The sequence below is a fragment of the Acanthochromis polyacanthus genome, chromosome 15 (genome assembly GCF_021347895.1).
Source record: "Acanthochromis polyacanthus isolate Apoly-LR-REF ecotype Palm Island chromosome 15, KAUST_Apoly_ChrSc, whole genome shotgun sequence".
NCBI classification, from domain to species: domain Eukaryota; kingdom Metazoa; phylum Chordata; class Actinopteri; family Pomacentridae; genus Acanthochromis; species Acanthochromis polyacanthus.
The window spans coordinates 22115366-22134494 of NC_067127.1; the positions used below are offsets into that span (position 1 = coordinate 22115366).

The 19129-nt window shown below is 40.3% G+C and overlaps 1 long non-coding RNA gene across 1 annotated transcript; it reads left to right on the top strand.

The window, feature by feature from the left end:
• Positions 1 to 32: 32 nt before the first annotated feature.
• Positions 33 to 12515, top strand: LOC127537486 (uncharacterized). The gene is made up of 3 exons (XR_007947144.1): positions 33 to 553; positions 5545 to 5687; positions 6588 to 12515. It is a non-coding gene; the product is annotated as an uncharacterized LOC127537486 (long non-coding RNA).
• Positions 12516 to 19129: the final 6614 nt, after the last annotated feature.

A 19129-nucleotide genomic window follows, 5' to 3' on the forward strand; every position in this document is an offset into this window, starting at 1 on the left:
AATTAAGATAGAAATGGTCCATCCATGATCTGTACACTGCTTAATCCTCAGTAGGATCTGGATTGCTGGAGTTTATCCTAGATGACTTATGGTGAAGGCAGGGGACAGCCTGGACAGCGCCACCAGTCTATCACAGACCTACATATACAGACAAACTATCACACTTCCGTCCACACCAATTTAGAGTTACCATTTAACCTAAGCATGTTTTTGGACTGTGGGAGGAAGCCGAAGTACCTGGAGAGAAAACCCACACATGCACAGGGAGAACGTGCAAACCGGGGATCTTCCAGCAGCAAGGCAGCAGTGCTAACCACCAGTGGCGGATCTTCTGTTGGGCCACGTGGGGGGGGGGGCAGTGCCCCTGTGACCTGACTGACCACCAGTGTGCCCCCCCCCCCCCGAAAAATTTCGTTCAATTCATTCATTGGTGCCAATGAATGCAGCAATGACATTGGTTTGATCTTTCGATTGTGTTTGGTTTGGATTTGAAGAAGCTTTGAAGACGTTTTCTGATGTCAGAGGAGAAGACGAGCAGCTTTGTACCTTTGTGGTAAGAAGACTGTGGCCGTTTCTCAGGACACGTAATGCTTGTTTTATGCTTGCTGCGTAGAAGTCCGTGCTGTTCCATGTGAAAAATTGCATACTTTTCGCACCTACACCCCCATGAGCAGCCTTGTTTGTGCTGAAAATTTCCGCTCTCTGACCAGAGAAGAGAGTTAGCATCCAGTGAATATTAGCTATAATGTGAATTAGCGATGCTAACTGAGCTAGCTGACCAGTTCTAATTAGCAGCTAAATGTAGCATCAAGCTAACAATGTTGGTGTTGTTTACTGTCAGCAGCTGAAGTGTGTTGTGTTCCTGTAATCTGGTTCATTAAGTTCATAAAACTGTGGCTGGTTGACATTAATATAACGTTCAGGAAACTTACACACGTGGACAAAATTGTTGGTACCCCTCAGTTAAAGAAGGAAAAACCGACAATTCTCACTGAAATCACTTGAAACTCACAAAAGTAACAATAAATAAAAATTTATTGAAAATTAAATAATCAAAATCAGCCATCACTTTTGAATTGTTGATTAACATAATTATTTAAAAAAAACAAACTAATGAAATAGGGCTGGACAAAAATGATGGTACCCATAACTTAATATTTTGTTGCACAACCTTTTGAGGCAATCACTGCAATTAAAGGATTTCTGTATTTGTCAATGAGCGTTCTGCAGCTGTCAACAGGTATTTTGGCCCACTCCTCATGAGCAAACAGCTCCAGTTGTCTCAGGTTTGATGGGTGTCTTCTCCAAATGGCATGTTTCAGCTCCTTCCACATATGTTCAATGGGATTCAGATCTGGGCTCATAGAAGGCCACTTTAGAATAGTCCAACGCTTTTCTCTCAGCCATTCTTGGGTGTTTTTGGCTGTGTGTTTTGGATGGTTGTCCTGTTGGAAGACCCATGACCTGCGACTGAGACCAAGCTTTCTGACACTAGGCAGCACATTTCTCTCCAGAATGCCTTGATAGTCTTCAGATTTCATCGTACCTTGCACACTTTCAAGACACCCTGTGCCAGATGCAGCAAAGCAGCCCCAAAACATTACTGAGCCTCCTCCATGTTTCACCGTAGGGACAGTGTTCTTTTCTTCGTATGCTTGCTTTTTGAGTCTATGAACATAGAGTTGATGTGCCTTACCAAAAAGCTCCAGTTTGGTCTCATCTGTCCAAAGGACATTCTCCCAGAAGCTTTGTGGCTTGTCAACATGCATTTTTGCAAATTCCAGTCTCGCTTTTTTATGAGTTTTTTTCAGCAGTGGTGTCCTCCTTGGTCGTCTCCCATGAAGTCCACTTTGGCTCAAACAACGACGAATGGTGCGATCTGACACTGATGTACCTTGGCCTTGGAGTTCACCTTTAATTTCTTTGGAGGTTGCTCTGGGCTCTTTGGATACAATTCCAACGATCCGTCTCTTCAATTTGTCATCAATTTTCCTCTTGCGGCCACGTCCAGGGAGGTTGGCTACTGTCCCGTGGGTCTTGAACTTCTGAATAATATGAGCCACTGTTGTCACAGGAACTTCAAGCTGTTTAGAGATGGTCTTATAGCCTTTACCTTTAAGATGTTTGTCTATAATTTTTTTTCGGATGTCCTGGGACAATTCTCTCCTTCGCTTTCTGTTGTCCATGTTCAGTGTGGTACACACCTTTTCACCAAACAGCAGGGTGACTACTTGTCTCCCTTTAAATAGGCAGACTGACTGATTATGAGTTTGGAAACACCTGTGATGTCAATTAAATGACACACCTGAGTTAATCATGTCACTCTGGTCAAATAGTTTTCAATCTTTTATAGAGGTACCATCATTTTTGTCCAGCCCTATTTCATTAGTTTGTTTTTTAAAATAATTATGTTAATCAACAATTCAAAAGTAATGGCTGTTTTTGATTATTTAATTTTCAATAAATTTTTATTTATTGTTACTTTTGTGAGTTTCAAGTGATTTCAGTGAGAATTGTCGGTTTTTCCTTCTTTAACTGAGGGGTACCAACAATTTTGTCCACGTGTGTAAATGTGATTAAAACAGTAACGTTAATGTTTTAGTTGTCAGTAAGCAGCTTTAATTCGACACTAAAACAGACTTTTTTAAATAGTTTTAAATGACGTCAGTTTCATGAATTTGTTGAATATTGTTTCATTTGTTGTTGTGATGTTGCTGCTGATTCATTAAAACCAGATGATCCGTGTTGAAGACACGTTTAGTTCTAGTATCAGAAGTACAAGAAGGAAAATGGAAGTTTAGTACTGCTACGTCAAAGATTTCAGGAGTAAAATAACTAAATGAGTCTTTATGACTCCAACTTTATTTTACAATAAAGAAATAATCACAGATAATAAAAATATCAATAGCAGAGAAAACCTGAGACAATATTTTCCTGAAAAGTCTATGAAGAACGCTGGGCGATAAATCGAATTAATTTGATTAATTCGCATTTTTAAAACCTGACGATTTGAAAATTTGCCAAATCGTAAAATCGAGGCGAGCTTAAATATATAATACAGATTCTTCTTCTGCCTTTCACGACTTGTGCACTGGCGTTTGCTTCCACCTCTCATCTCCTTCCGCCAAAACACTCACACCCCCGTCATGGCGGACAGAACAGCAGACGAAGAGTTGTGGTCGCGAGAAAAGAGCCTCATGTTACATCGATTATATGGAAGTGGTTCGGCTTTGACAAGACTGACACAGAGCAAACTACAGTCATGTGCAAGGTTTGCAAAAGTACTGTGAAAACGAAGAGTAGCAGCACAACTAACCTCTTTCAGCACTTCCGGCAGAGGCATCCTAAAGAATGGGAAGAGTGCCCGCAGCTACGGGAGTGCAGCATGGCTCGGGTTGCCACCCGTTCCTTAAAATACGGAATCGTCCTTTATTTGACAATTAATTGTAGCGTTCCGTATTTTCATAAATGTCCCATACATGTCTGTCACACACGCATCAAAACTGCATAATAAACAAAATAAAACACAGGAAATGTTAAGGGCAGCCAGTTTCATCTTCCTCAGACCTATGTAGCGAGGACCCGATGCGAGGTCCAGCAGGTCTGTTTGCCAGTTCTGCTGCGGGTTTCCTGGTTACAGACGCTGCTGCTCCTGCGTGTTTAAAAATGTCTACACCCGAAACTCCACCACGTCCAAAGAAGCAAAAGCATTTTCAAAAGCACAGGCGTGAGTGGGAAGACTGGAACCCTGGCAATAGGTACAGGGCAAACTGTGGTTTCTGTTGCTCATAGACTAGCTGAAGTAAAGCAGCATCAGGAGACCAACATGTAAGAAACATGAGAACAGAGAGAACTCAATGAGCAGGTCACAGTTTATCATCATCTAATCATCTCCTGAAGTCCCTTTGGTAAGAGACATCAGTACATGGTTGTGAATTTACCAGAGGATGATTATACGTAGTGCGACTAATGTGGCCGTAGACTCTACAGTATTTTAGTGACTGAATAAATGCCTAAGTTGTTTAATAGTATTTTAAATGCTTTTGTTTTTTAAATATAATTTATTTAATAGCCTATATGTGATCAATAAATGACCTTTGCCTATCTAAATAAAAACTCACTCAGAACTCTGATATGTTAACGGTACTGAATAAATAAGTCAGTAAATACATTCATACACACATAAATAAGTTAATACATTCATTGTGTTAAGAAAAGATTTAGATGGAAAAAATATCTGTAGAGAATTTCTTTGTCCAGTATTCTGCATTCAGTTTTTGAACAATCCAGTATTACACACTGGTTGGCCATTACATTTTATTAGTATGGTTTCACTGTTTAAAATGATTCCACATCTTAGTTTTGTGTTAATAAAGCACTTAAAGCTTTAAGTATGACTAAATGCTTTTTTCAAAATTAAATATACCACTCCTTGGGTGGTAGTGGCCCTGAGTTCAATAAAGTTGGAAAGATATTCACAGATTCAGAGTTCCAGCATCAATAACTCATTAGATATAGGTTGTCAAAACATAAATGATGCCTCTTTCCCATCGTTATAAGGCAGCTGTTATAACCTTATATAATCTATATAAGCCCAGCTTTATCAAAAGTAGCTGTCTTTCAAGTTGCAGAAATGACATTGGTGTCTATGAGCAGCCGGCTGTGAACAGGGACCGCCTGCAAATTGCAAAACTGCTGCAACAGCGAAGAGAGACACAAATATTCAATAACCTCACTCTGATACACTGTTGTGTCAACAGAATCACTGCAGCCTTCAACTGGCTCCAGTTGACACCAGTGTTATTCCTGCAGCTTGATAGACAGCTACTTTGATAAAACTGGGCTTGTAGCACATTGTCTGCCTTACAACGATGGAAAAGAGGCATCGTTTATGTTTTGACAACCTATATCTAATGAGTTATTGAATGAGTTAGTCAATGTCTTTTCAATTTTACTGAACTGTGGCCCCGAGGAGTCGTGGTGGGTGTCCTTTGTTTTCGTTTCTGAAAGGTGGCAACCCTATGGCTAGCACTAGCAATAGCAAACAGATCGCAAAGAAACAACAAAAATCGATTAAAATCGTAATCATCCAAGATGACTAAAAAAATCGAGATTTTATTTTTTGGCCATATCGCCCAGCCCTACTATGAAGGAAAAGCAGCTTTTTATCCTGGAAGATCAGAATCTGCTCCAACATCTGCATCTGACAGCATCAAGTCAACCAGAAAGAAAAGAAAAAAGAAAGTGACTTCTTTCTGATCACTTTTGTTCCACTGCTCACATTCTTCACCCTTATAGTCCGCTTTTAAAAGTTCAGCAGACAGGTGCTCTGCTTTTGAGTGTGACAATGTCGTTGGTGATGTGGAGACTGAAGTTTCTGTTTCACCCACAGCGTGCTTTTGGACACCCGGGTCAGACTTGATGTTTGAAATACTGACCGACAGCTCAGATTTAACTGTCTGCAGTTCCGTTTTGATGGATGTTGAATTTTTGCTCAAAGCCGCCAGGAGCTGGGTCTTTAAAATAACCGCCATCTCGTTACAGAGTGAAAGTAGCAGTTCCTCCTTAAGGTCAGAGATTGCAGCATCTGAGGGCCTCTTCAAAAGAAGACGTAGTTGATGAAGATGTTCTGGAGCAGAAAGATCACGACCAAGCAGCCTGGAGATCTTTGGCAGCGTCTCCCTCAGGTGGGTGTCAACGGTGTTCACATTCAGATCTGTGGTACTCCTGTCAAAAAACAAAACAGAAAAAAAATTGAGATTATAAATTAACTTGTAACCAAAGCACTGTGTGTGTAACGCCATAGTATAGGATGTAGTTCATAAAATGTCAAAATATAGCATACTTTTCAAGAATAACATAGTATGGCCTGTAGTTCATAGCATGTCGGCAAAAAAAGCAACTTATTATTATGTGGTTCAAAAAGTGCAAAATGATAGGATGTTGCCTTAAAATCGTCATGTATGATATGTGGTTCAAAAAATGTCATAGTGCAGTATGTTGTCAAAATAGTATGTCATTCAGGAAAACGTCAGTGTAATATGTGGTATAAAAAGTGCCATAGAATAATAGTTCAATGCACAAGTAAAAGTATAGTAATTTTTTAAAACTGTTCAAATTCTTATAATTTGTTAGAACAAAAAAAAAAGGTCATGGTAATATGTCAATTAAAAAAGCCTATAGTATAGCAGGTCGTTCTAAAAACGTCATAGTATAGCTTTTGGTCCACAAAACGTTGTTTTGTCCCGACTGTCTGAAGTAGGTGAGGAGCAACACAAAAACAGTCCAAACGCTGGTATCCAGAGGGTTAGACGAGTATTTATTTGAAAAAGTAAGTTTACAACAACACATCATGTGAGGGGGTTAAAAGCAAATGGCTGTTAGCAAAATAAAAATAAATAAACAGAACTAAAAGTGAACTTCATGTTGACATTGATGGGCATTCCAACCAGGAAGAATGTAAAAGATCATCAATATGAAAAAAACGTCTTCCTGTTCACCTCTTAAAATCCAAAAACACACCGCAGTGGCACCCTAAACTAAAACTACCAATGGCTTCCCTGTTTTCCTTTCTGAACAATTCAAAGGTCCCTCTCTATCTCCCCACATCCCAAACATCCACCAACCACTGGAACACATCGCCAAAGTTCTGCTGAAGCTCAGCTTCCCCTCAGAAGAAGTGCCGCCAGATGAAGGAGCCTTTTGAGAGGCAGCTGGCATCGTGATTGGACTGTACTTTGGTCTGTTCCAATCCAGCTTCAGCTCCAGAGACGGCAGGTGGGACGAGTCAACGGAGGCCGAGTGGACGAAGACATGCAGCTGAGTACAATCCAGAAAACAACAGAGGAGGAGTGCAGCGGCCCAGGACCAGAACAAACAGAGTAGCATAGTGTAGCATAGATGAGAAAACATCATAGTATAGCCTTTGGGATGAAAAAATGGCATCATATACATAGTATATTGTAAAAATAAGTCAAAGGAAAGAGACATACATTGTAGAATTGTAGTAACTGTGGGCTGACTGATTTATTGATTATCAGTATTTTAGTTTTTACCGATTTATGGTAATGAATACATTTAAAAAGGGCGCTACTTTGGCTCTGAACCTTTATCTACCTGTGGTCGCTCTGTCTTCTGGAGTGATTTGATTGGTTATACAGTTGTGCTCATAAGTTTTCATACCCTGGCCAAATTTGTGAAATATTGTCCTTTATTTTTTAAGCAAATATGTTTGTTAATGGAAACATTTTTCTTTCATTTAGGACTGGTGTTCAGACAAAGCTATTTATTGTCATGCAATTGTGTTTGCTCTGATCATTGATGTTTTCATTAAAGAATGGAGCATATTTTATAAATTCTGCCAGGGTATGTAAACTTATGAGCACAACTGTACGTCGCGAATGAAACTCCTTCAACGTAACATCTGGAAACAAAACAAAAATGTATCAACAAAGTTTTCTGTTAGAGTTTGTGTTCATCTAAGTTTAACTCCAAGATTTTAAATACTTTCATTTACTGCAAATGAAAGTAAAATGAAAGTATCTGCTCCAAATGTCTCACTAATAATCATTATCAGCCTTAAAAACTCACAAAACACCTCTCTATACTCGACCACACTTAGTACAGTCCGGTCCCCCCTTCTATAAATCTGATTAGAATCTTCCACTTCCTGTTTGTCAAAGTGGCCTTTCACCTGGACAGGTTTTGTTGGAGCTCATGCAACAAACATTTTGGGTAATTGCACTTTAATATACATGGATGACACTGAATTTGAGTTCTTTTTAATGAGACTAAGTTCAGATGTGTAGCTCTGTCATTAAATAGGAAATTATTTCCCAGAATTCACAGAGAAAAGTCTGAAATGTTTTCTCGGTTAGCGTCCCACATGTTCTTTGGCTCAGCTAAAGCTAACTCTCTCCACCTTCTGGGTCTCTTGAGTTGCTTGTTGTTAGTATATCTTGCTAGAGGTGCTGAAGCTCAGAAAGTCTGAGATGTTTGTTCAGAATAAGCTCATTGTCAAGTCTTATCTGAACTTTCCTCTTTTGTTTGAACTTTCCCTAAACTTTGGAGTTAATGACAGAGCAGCACATCCAGGCTCATTTATGTAGAGATTAAACTTCAGTGTCATTCATTGATGTTAAAGTGCAGTTTTTCACATGTTTGTTGCACATGCTCCCAACCAAACCAGTCCAGGTGGAAGACGATATGAAGAGAAAGCTTCAGAGCTTTGCGACTATTATTGTGAACGTAATAACAGACTGACACTCACAAGACTGCAAATATATCATGGTGACTACAAATACACACTCCAACAATATCCTCAGCATCTCTACTCACTTATTTTGCCACTCAAAGGGTTACAAACGAACTGGCAGACGTTGAAAAGAGACTAGCATTCTCATGTTAATGAAGCTGTTAGCACTTCCTGTCGAGCCGGTCATTGGCTGAGGCAGCATCATCATATGAGCACTGACTGAAAGAAACGATGCCTTGAAGCAGAAAGTTAACAAAGAAAGTTGAAAACCACCTTCTGATACCTGAAATCTCTGAATTTTCACACAAAGAACGCCCGAACATGTCAAACTGGTTTCATAGTAGAACCTTCACTGTAAAAACGTCATAGTATGGTGTGTTGCTCAAAAAACATTACAACCGGCTGTCTAGGGTCGCCGAGGAGCGAAAACAGGACAAGTGCTGGTTTCCAGGGGGTTAGGAGGCTATTTATTTGAAAGAGTAAATTTACAACAACACGTGTTGTCAACAAGCCTTTCCCTTAATGAGGATTAAGTGGTGTATAGGCAATGGATGGATGAGTTAAATTGAGTTAAGGGAAATGCTACAAATGTGTGTGTTCCAAATAGTTTTAGTGATGTATGTATCTAAACAAATGTGAAAAACAAAACAAAAGAAAATTGCAATGTATTATGCCCTCCATTCCCCTGTTAATATACTCTTATGCTGCAAAGCTAGCAGCAAAGCAGATCAAACCAGCCCACCGAGAGCTTCAGCTGGAGAATGAAGGTGACAGTGGCAGAAGGTCAGGAAAAAAACATGACAAGTAGTAACTGTAACTGATCAGTAACTGTAATGTGATCACTGTACTTAGGAGTAATGTTTTCGATTACCGCATTACAGATAAATGTAATGTGATTACAATAGTGTGTGTCATTTGTTCTGCATTTCTTTTAACACTGCTCTTCACCATGCATACTATTAGTTTCAACTGACATCCCATGACACACACTCTTTCAAGATACAAACATATCTCAGTTCTTATGCAACCTGTCTTTTAACTCAGCCTCTCATCTGGCAGCAAGCCTGAGGTTCACACGCAACTGTGTGCAGGCGTGTTGCACTACTGTTCCAAACCCAGTCAGAAATCACAACAACCCTTTCTCACACTACCTCAGAGCGTTCTGGTTGCGGCTGAGGTGCTTGTGTCTTTAAGAGAGACTTGACCCAATTATTTCAATTACCTTGGGGAAAAAAAGCCAAAGATAAACTATAAATCAAGAAACGGTGGGAGAGACCGAACCTGATATTATCTATCAGAACAAACAACACCTGCTGCTTGCATGCGAAGGGTACGCTCGTTTAAATGACAGACGTGCAGCAAATGAGCACATTTTTATTACCCATAACTTTTAAAAGGGAAGCGAAACATAAACAGTGCATGTGTGAAGAGCAAACTCCTACAAGTGTAAAGATGGAATTTCCCCTCTCATGTGGAGGGGGAGGTGAAAAAAGAGACAAATTACTTCCCCAGCAGTCTGTGTGTGACTCTTCCAAGAAAGTTCAGCATATGAAGGACTGGTGAGGCCTGGTGTCTTTGCCTTCATGACACCATTCCTCTTTTATCTGTGTGGGTGGCTATGGCTGCTCAGTCACACGCTATCTCTCAGCTGGGCAGGAATCCCATGCTAAGGCCAATTACTAAAGGTGTCACTTCTCGAGACACCTTCTAACCTCCTCATAGCTGGAGCACAACACTTAACTGATCTGTTTTATTTTTCCACTGGTTTAAAGAATGTGCTCTCACCAGTAACGTGCTGGTGAAAGTTGGTAGAGTTGGGGTGTTCATCTCTGTGGATGTGTGTGTATGTTTGTCAAGTCTGCTCCTCTTCATGACTAATTTGGGGTCAGGCCAGGATTGCAGCAGTCTAAACCATGGGGACAGGTGAGTCTTTAGGCCATCAGAGAAAGGAGGTTATTACTCTGGATTCAGAGGATTTGGCTGCCCCTCCTCGTAATTAACGGCAGAGAACAGCGCCCAGAATTTTACTGGCACGTCCTGAGCTCTACGTGACAACAGACATGCTTTAAGAACTGTGCAGTTGAAAAGACATGGGGATTCCCTCTCACACATACAGCTGATGTGTGTCACCTTTCACCAAATGACACCAATTTCTTTATCCACCATCATTAAACCACTATGAATGTCTCAACATCCTTCAGCATTGAGGGATTTAGACCAAATATGCCTGCGATGCTGCTGCGATAGAAAGTAAAGCGATAGCTAGAACTTAGCTGTCCTTTCTTTACCTTGCCTCTGATACAGAGACAACCTCTGGCCACACACACACGTAGATGTGAGATTTTTATCAAGGGCAGGGCAATGTATGAACTACAGTCTAAATAGAGAAAGACTGGTGTGCCTAATGGCACTCATCATGGCAACAGGGGGAGTCTGGCAACTTGCACGTACACACAAACAAAAACAACATGATCTGGGGCAGGATGGTGCCTCCTCAGGTGGTTATGCAATGCTCTCTATGATCGAGGAGCGATATGCTTTTCTACAAAGCTTATGTAAATTGAGTGTTTGGGGCCGACAGGAGTCTCTTGCCCATAAACATCAGTTTCATTGCCAAATATGAAGTATTTTGCATCTACACTTATGCCAGAAGGTGACTCCTCTGAAAGTCAGAAAAAATGTCCAACAGAAATTGGCACTTTTCTTTGTAAGTTTTAATATACTGTGAGTGTTCCTGTTTATGTGAAGACAGGACCTCCCATAGTCGTGTGGCACGTTGCCAGTCCTTCCAGTAGCCCCCTTCTCTGTGCTGATACACCTGAGTTCTCCTGACCGACCACTGAACCAGCACAGCAGCAGGGAGGGAGGCAAACTATGTGTGGTCACTGGAGTAGAACAGTGAGAGCCTGGACCCCAGAAGACCAACGCTTTCCAACCCAGTCCTGTGTAGGATGCAAGAAATTCAGGATGCAGAAAAGAGTGTTACTGTATCATACAGATGCAGCTTTCAATATCCAGTGGACAAAACTGCTGCGTCTAAATGTAAAATGGAAACAGCATTCATTCAAAATCACAAAACAACTCGTTTTCAACCACCCTCCAGTCTACAACAGCAGAACAGAATTCCTGAAATTCAGTTATATGCTTGCGGTTTCTGTTTGCCACTTTGGGATTTATAGTGGATCCATCCGGACACCCTATGAAAAGTTTCTACTGTCAATATCACTGCCAGTTTATATGCTACAAATATTTAAAATTAAAGATGATAGGTGCTTATATTGTTTTGTATTCATGAAATTATCTTCCATCCTTCCTTAATTACTAAAACCTTTTTTAAACAAAAGATCTTAAAAAGTGAATATGGTCAAAACTGGAGCAGCAAATAGCCTGTGATATCTTTGCTCCAAAACAAACTGAATCCTTCAATATCCTTAATGCAACTCGACATATATTCTTCCACGGTACCCTCCGCTCTCACCTTTTCCAATCCTATGTCTCGAATTTGTAATGCAGATTTTCTTTTGAAAAGCACATTTAAGTATTAGTTTGTCTTCACAGTTAACTGGATCTTATTGCAAATGTGTGCATATTTAATGCAATAATACTTCATTTGCATATGTAAACATAAATAATCAGAAAATTTGCAGCACAAAAAAAATAATTGTCTTAATGTATGCAATCAACTGAGGAAGTTTCATGGTGATATCTATGAGTTAAAAAGGTCACCTGATTCATCTGTAGTGTCTCCCATTAAAGACAAACCAAACCCACAGGGTTCTCCGACTTCCTCCCACAGTCAAAAAACAAGCTGAGGTTAATTGGTGATTCTAAATCTTCCAGACCGGTGACCTGTTCAGGGTGTCCCCTGCCTTCATGCCAAGTCAGCTGGGATATACTCCAGTCCCCGGAGGACCCTTTATGGTGATTAAGTGGTGTATAGATAATGGATGGATGGGTGCATGAATGTCATACTATAGGTTTTATGCCATTTTTATATAGTACAAGTAATAAATAATAATAATAATGTTTTATTTGTATAGCGCTTTTCTGAGCACTCAAAGACACGGTACAGACAGGAAATAAAAACAAAAACAGACAAAGGAGAGCAGGTTTAAAACACACACAACAGTTAAACATTAACAGTGATCCTACAAAGGTGAGTTTTTATAAGAGATTTAAAAACATGACAACATTTCCATGAAACAAAGTGACTGTATGATTTAACATCGTATTTATTAAACAGAAACAATAATTCCCTCAATGATTTTTGTTTTCTTTGTGTTATCAGTCTCTTCATGCTGCAGCAGAAAGAAAAGTCCCAATAAATAAATCTCAAATTTCTGAAAAATTGCACCCCTCCTGCTTCACTTGAAACGAAACTCTCGAGCTGATATTGTTTTGATTTAATGATCACTGTCTTCCTTGTTTCTGCTTTCAGCGGGGAAATAAATCACACTAATGAATAAGGATGTTAAAACAAATACAAAGACGGTGTAAGTGTAACTTTAAATAATCTCTTGATTTTTATCAAAGACCAACAAGTCAGAACAACCTGGAGAGTTCTCTGGCACTGTCTGCTGGCATGTCATTGACACCAATTATAATGTGACATTTTTACAAGAGAAGTATATAAACAGCCAAGTGTAATCTGACAGAAATGTCTCTTCCAGATACAATACATTTCCATGCAACACTCTATTAATCTGTAGCTTTAAAAACACAAATGCCACCATAGGTGTGTTCTGAAAGCAAGAAATCTCCACGTAACTCTTCGCTCGTGGTCAAAGTGGCTCTCCAAATGCAACATTTTGTCATTTTTAGGTTTCATCTTTAGGTTTTGAAATGATAAAGTGAAAGGATTTATAATAAACTACCTACCTCAGTGTACACTCATATATCAGAATTATTTGACTCAGAGCAGGACTTGGATTTGTAAGTTCTTTGAATCAGAGACTCGGTATGAGCCACAAGTAGCCTTGAGTAAATAAATATGAACATGCGTGTGATGGAGCTCCTCTTACCCGCAGCAGTTTGTACTACAGGGTCTACATCACGTCACTGCATCCCAAAGGTGCAATTTTCAGGTTGACTGGACGAGGACGAGATGAGACAGGCTGAGACAGATGACTGGGCGAAGTGGATCAGAGGCTTTGATGCTTCTCTCTGACATACAAGGAAAACCACAACACAAACAGAACTTGTGAGTTAGTTATTCTGCAACCTATGAAAAGCAACGTAATCCCTTATCAAAACATTGTAAGTCGGGCTACGGAGATCCAACATGACTGTATTAATACAGTTTTGTTTTTACAGCTTTGATCAATGCAAATATGGCTGGAATTATAAGAATATTATAAAAGATTCAAGTAAGGCTCAAAGACAGGCTGAAAACATTGTTTCAATTCAACACTGGAAACATTTTGTAGCCAACAAACCGTCAGACGAATCTGGTAATTCATCTGTAACTCCTACTTTACCTCGGAAAATCCCTTGTGTAACATTCAGAAAGTTTCAATCAACTGACAGCAGCTTTGTGTCATCAAGAAGACATGATTGTTCACATAAGGATTGCAACATTTAGCTGAGACTTTGAAGTTATTCATAATATCTTACAGAATGTCTACGTGACAATCGGTGATGAGTGTTGCAACAGAACTCTGAGGATCATACAATGATAAGTTAGTATGCAATCTAGGGGTAAGACAAAAGACCAATATGCTGATATCATTGTTTTAGGAAGTCAAATACAAGAATCAATATGCTATCGGCAAATATTGATATTTGAATTAATTTAAAAAATGGTGCTTTTGTTTAGAGTTCAGTCCCCACTCTCAGTTCCCAGCGTCATTCCTTCAAGTGTCCATGAGGTGGCACATATCCAGGGTTCTCGCCAGCGCATTTCAGCGTAACGGGCCGTTACGCTGTCATAACGGCCCGTTACACTGTCTAACGGGCCGTTACGCAGTCTTAACGGCCAGTTACGCTCAGTTTAAAAGATTAGGGCCGCTACGCCAGCGCATTTCAAAGATTACGCTGTTGTTATGACAGTGTGTTGCTCCGTCATGAGAGTGGGAGAGAGAGCAGTGTGTGTGTGTGGGAGGGAGGGGGAGAGCGAGTGAGACGGACGGGCAGTCGGGGCAGTCGGAGGAGGAGAGAAGGTGTGTAGTTGCTGGTTTGGCGGCACTGTGCGGTTCAGCCACTGTTTATAGACAATAAAGGCTGCAGTGTTCTTCGATACGGCTGGGCTCCTGTGTCTTTGCCTCTACGGCTGCTGATGAAGTGAAGGGGGTTAACCCCGGGCTTCCTGACCACAGTCGGGGGCCGAACAGGAAGGGTTAACACTGTGATTAGGGCCGCTGCGCTATTATTTTGACAGATAACGCCATGTGCGTTTGTTTTTATCAACTGGGTGCCTATCTAGGTTAATTTATGTCTCCCCACCTCAGCCGTACTTTCCTGTCGATTGACCCTTTCCCGTGTATTGCGCATGCGCGCATGCGCATTCCTGTCTATTGCGCGCGCGCGCGTGCAGGAGGGCCTGCCGTTACGGTGAAAAAAATCCTGGCGAGAACCCTGATATCACCGAATGACTAAAGAAGACTAATGTTGAAAAACAAATAAATGGCTAAAAGTGGGAAACAAATGACAGAAGTCCCTCCAAATTTAAAGTCAAAACGACTCCAAACACAACTCCAAAGAGATGCTATTGTTGCACCATGTGTGCTAGAAATGTCAGTAGGTGACTCTTTATTTGGCAACAACAACCTTATAGACATCCAGAGTGAAACTCTAACTACCAAGATCTATTTTCAAATCCAACCCTGGAACACGCACGCAACAGAATGTGCAAGTCATACCAGGATGACGGTGCATTTTTAAAAGCATAGTTTATTCAGTAATACTAATTTAGCTTCCTTTCATTTCTGTAGGCTAGTTGTGTGTAAACTGTTACCAGCTCCACAGGAGACAGTGAGTTTATTGCTCAAAAATGGACTGATGATCTGGATGAAATTTTCAGGGACCAAGTGATTAGATTTTGGATGTGATACGGCTTATCTGGATCCACGGATTTGTTAAGGATTTCTGTGTCACTGTTAGATAGCGGCATGGCATCACTGTAACTATGACAACAAGTGAACACTATGTCAGCTGCCTGCTGACGATCATATGATTGCGATTCTACTACAAATCCACTGCTGTGGACCAAAAATTGTTCAAAGGTTTCATCTGTTGAGAATCATACAGCGACTGAGCAGCCTTGACAGAGTACTGCACTCTCTGAGTTTCTTGGATTTGGAAAGTGGCTTTTACCTGGAGCATGAGAAATCTGGTTCAACAGTATTTGGTTTTGTTCTCAATGTCTCTCTTTCTCATTTCTCTATCAACAAGTAAAAAGGTGCTCAGGTTAAGGTATTTACAGGTCACAGTGTCCCTGTTTCTACCGAAGTCCTACAGCTAACATATACCCAGGTTACTGAAAAAATGGATCAAATCTCATCCTGGTTTCTGAAACCAAGAAAGACAAGTCCTATCTAATTTCTTAGATCTGTGAAAAACCACAAAAAACAACAGTTACACCATAGGATTTTACAGGGGCTATTTGCTGGACAAAATAATGGCCGTGCATCATAACTTTGCAACAGTTTCATGTTATTGTGAGGCTATAAAGCCAGTAGAAGCTCCAAGAAGTTACTGAGCCTTGCTAAGGCCCCTCGCCATTTAAAAATTCAAATTACTGCTTTTTTTAAATGAATGAATGAATGAATGAATGAATAAACCTATGAAATAAAGTATTGCCTGTTTTTCAAATCATCCAAACATCACTGACTTTATATACAGAGCTGCAATACACTGACACATCACTTCTCTTCCTCAACCTTCCTTGCCCCTTACTTTCCCTGTTTATACGCCTCCATCTGCCCTTGGTTTACTCTGGATATTTCTGTCGTGCTCTGCTCAAGGATGAGAAAACAAACCTAATCAAGTCCCCTTTTCCGTGCACTCCCTGACTGGATCATCATGCATGATGCCGAAATACAGGGAGTGGAGAGAACAGATGGTGTGTAGCTGCTTGACACTTTCCATTTGAAGTCATCAGGGAGGAGTGTTGATGACACGACATGCCCAGTGTCAATTGCAGAGGTTTAAGAGAGGCTTCCAGATGGAGGTCTGACATTGACGTGGAGGAGACATGACTCCATATGGATTCTGTGTGTCATTCCTGCCTGTCCTTGTATATGGGTTCACTGTGAGATCATCCACCCGTCGCCTCCAACACATGACTTTGGCAGAAGAGGCAAGAAGAAAAAGTTTCCTCCTTCCCTATAGAATAAGGAGAGTTAACAGCAGGTACTTGAAGGAATATTATTTGGATGTCCATTTGTTTCTCTGTAGAAATCTGATAAAATGAAGATAAAATCCACTGCTTTTCAAACAAATTTTTCATAATCAGCATATGGACAAATATCGGCACCCACACTTGGCGATATTACAGTTGTAATTCACCTCCTGCAGTGAATGTCTCAGCTTCTGTTGGTGCCAGACATTGACAACATAGTATCTCTAGCATGCTCACACACATAGACACACAAACACAAGCGCTAGCATTTTTTTTTTGGTCTACATCAATGGAAAAATCAATGAAAAGAACATTTATTATTAATACACATTTAAGGTAATGTTTCTTGAATTGAGAATGGATTTTTCTTGGAGCACACCTACCTGTTTAACATTATTTTTTAATTATTTTCCTTTAAATCAGATGTATTACTCTGCCAAGGAATATGGTGGAGTTATGAAACGATCAGCGTACATCTGTCAGTCTGTCTGTCTGTCAGCAACATTACTCAAAAACAGATTAAAGAATTTCAAAGACATTTTCAAGGAAGGTCAGAAATGACACAAGGACCAAGCGATCAGATTTTGGCAGTGATGCGACTTATAGTCTGGATCCACTGATTTGTTAAAATTTCTGTGTTACTGCGAGATAGCGACATGGTGTCACTGTAACTGTAACTAGTTGACAAGTGAACGGAACATCAGCCACCTGCTGATGATCAAGATTGCAATCCTACTACAAATCGACCACTGCAAACTTATCGGGACTTATCCGCTGGAAATGATACAAGGAACAATTGATTAAATTGTGGGAGTGAATTTAGGTCATGCGATTCAGTGTCCATAAAAAAGTACACATGTATAATGCGCTTGTGTTTAGCTCAAGGTTATTTTTTATTCAAGATTTCATCCATCATAAAGCATACAATGACTGAGCAGCATTGGCAGATTACTGCACTCTCTGAGTGCTTTCTTATTCTATATTTTACTTTTATTCTGAGTGCTTTTGCTTGATTACTTTTATCATTTTTATTCTTTGTTCCTTGTGCTTTTACACTTTGGATTACATTTGGCTATGAAAAGTGCTAAATAAATGTATTTGATTTGTCTTCCTCAAATTGTTGTTAAGGAATGAAATTCCCATTCATGAATTTTTACGAAAAATTTCTGCTTATTTTCTACTTCGAAATTGAACCTGACTTCTCACTCCCATTTATTGATGAAAACACGTCATAATAAGAAACATTTATATTAGACTGATGGAAGTTTCACTTTTGGTAAAATATTTATTTCCTCTTGGCTTGTTTCTTGATGTATTTGGGGTTAAATTTGTATAGAAGCCCGATAATGGCACACATTATTAGTAGGGTACAAAAAAAATTAAAAAAACATGCTTGTGGTATTTTGGATTATGCATGGAGTCGTGTTTCTCGATGCATCCTTTGCCTCAGTTGGAAAAGTCTGCAAAGTTTTCTTCTTTTAGCTGTGACTATATGGCTTATGTCATTACATAAGTGGCTCAAGTGGATTTTGTTTCCAGGGCAATGGAAGCAAGCGTGTTCCAAACTATACTAACCAGCTCTGTTTAATGCATCACTGCAAACACTGTATAGTGGCTGATGACAGCATGTGAGTCACATCAAAGTTACATCTGCAGCACTTACAGAGCAAGACAAATAAACATTCCACTGCAATTTTAAAGATACTGTTATATCGAATGACTTGGTGCAGATTATCAAGGTTTTTGGAATGCTGGTGATTACATTCCACATTGAACAACTTGGGGGTCTTTCCTTGCAGAGTTTTCTCATGAAGCTGGATACTGGATACTGATAAGGACTGGTGACAGATGGCCCCCTGGGAGACTGATAGCTGGGCCCTTCTTTTATCTCACCTGGCTGAGAAGAACAGGGCCTCTGACCTTCCAGCAGGACCTCAAGGGAAGCTTTGTTGTCAGCGTGCAACAGCAGCACCAATGGACAACAAAGAGGCCTTCTCTACTGGGCACCCGGTTCCTCCTCTCATCAGTAACTCCTGCTCTGATGACAGTTACACCTGTGCCTCTGTGTTGTCTGTCTATGATGCAGGTACAGCTGCATTGTTTATCTGCTGTAATATACCTCAGCTAGATCAAATGGTCGGCCCTGCTATGGCCTACTGAGTGTGCCATCAATTATCTACACACCGTCTAGTCCTCATTAGGGTCATGGCGGGGCTGGACACTATCCCAGTTGACTTAGGGTGAAGACAGGGGACGCCCTGGACAGGTCACCAGTCTATCACAGGGCTACACATAGAGACAAACAAGCACGCTCACATTCACACCTACGGACAATCACCAATTAACTTCAGCTTGTTTTCTGACACAACCTCCAAGGCCACAAGGATAATACTCTGCCAGGGAAGGAGTGCATTAGATGTGCTGTTTGTCCCCTCACAAATATACTTTAGTGAAGCTGGTATGCCATTTTATCAACCTGACCAACCAAAAAATTCACCCACTGTCTAAATCTTCAAGTGTAATGGTAACTACCCACA